Consider the following 1,444-nt stretch of genomic DNA (forward strand, 5'->3'; position numbering starts at 1 on the left):
AACGCGCGGGAGAGCGGGTGTGTAGGTGTGTGTGCGCTCGTGTTATTTATTACCTTCATTTGCCCTCCAAAAGCTGTTGGCACATACATTTTCAAGTACAAATTGCTGTTGTATTACATATTCCCCTTTCACCAGTCTGCCGCCAGCGTCCTAAAATGCATCGCTAATATGTTTTACAAGTAAATGTATCACCAACGAAAATAATTAAGCAATGTGATACATTACTTCACGACGTCCGTTCCTGCACGCGGTTCGGAGATTATTATTATTTATATTCCCGCGTTACCGACAGTGTTTTAAAATGGTGGTGCGGAACTTATTGTGCCTAGCTTGTGAAGACTTTATGTGAGAAGAGCTTTTATTTGCAGACGTTATCCTTAAATGTCCCGGAAGAAGGATTTGAAAAGAAAGCAAACACAAAACTTAAAACCAAAACGTACATAAATGATGTACGGTCTCTGTTTTCTCAGTTCCCCTAGACATTAAAATATTAGGCATACCATTTCAGCGGATATTCAGAGGGACGCAAGGGACAGAGGCAACAAGTTATTACTGTATATTTAGTGTATTTATTGAAATATTAATGTCAGAGAAGTATTTCATTCCCAGTGTAAAGCGGAAAGCATAATTAAAGGGGAAAAAAAAATAGTTCAGTTTCACTTCAAGTAATTCTTACGGGATTCGGCGACATGTGCTTCAATTCCCAGTGTCTAGTTATGTTGGTTTATAATGACCTAATGCTGTGCGTCCGTGGCCCCTCAGATTTGAAACTCCAATGAACAGAAAGTGGCCTTAAGTCTTTGGTGCGGATGGACGGGTACGGCAAATGTTTTGTATTTCTTCCCACTACGAAAATAATCCGGTATTTAATCTATCCCCGCCTCGAGCTCTTGGCAGTAGCAAAGGTAGTTTGCTATGGGAAATAAACCTTGACAGGAGCATATTTATGAAAAAGAATGATAAGTAGAACTGCAAAGATATATCTTTTTCTGCTACCTTTTGCTCAGAAAGAGTCTCGCTCAAAACCCCTCGCTGAGGTGGCGTCTGAAGCAAACAGAATAAAAATGTGGTGCTCAGTATCGAAATGCTCAGAAAAGAAAGTCGCCCATTGCTTCCAGAGCAAAGATTTTCTTTTGCGTGCGTTTGAACGAATGGGTAGGCATCTCGGCCTTCGGTATATAAATTAAAGTAATTTAAAAAAAAAAAAAAAGGCTCTGGCTTAAATAAAACCATTTCAGCATTCTCCGTGGGCAGCGTTAGCAATAAAATCAAGACAGCGTTTAATACAAAAAAAATATTGGCAGGCGCTAAAAGGCCGTTTGATGCCATACATAACTTTTAGATGCTTTTTAACGCACTTTAATGATTATTTGAAGAGATGGCCTTGCGCGTTCTCGGCCGGTAAAGGAGTCCAACGAGAAGGGGGAGGGGGTGGCGGGGGTAG

Source organism: Merops nubicus, unplaced genomic scaffold (genome assembly GCF_000691845.1).
Source record: "Merops nubicus isolate BGI_N331 unplaced genomic scaffold, ASM69184v1 scaffold31239, whole genome shotgun sequence".
In the NCBI taxonomy this organism is placed as follows: domain Eukaryota; kingdom Metazoa; phylum Chordata; class Aves; order Coraciiformes; family Meropidae; genus Merops; species Merops nubicus.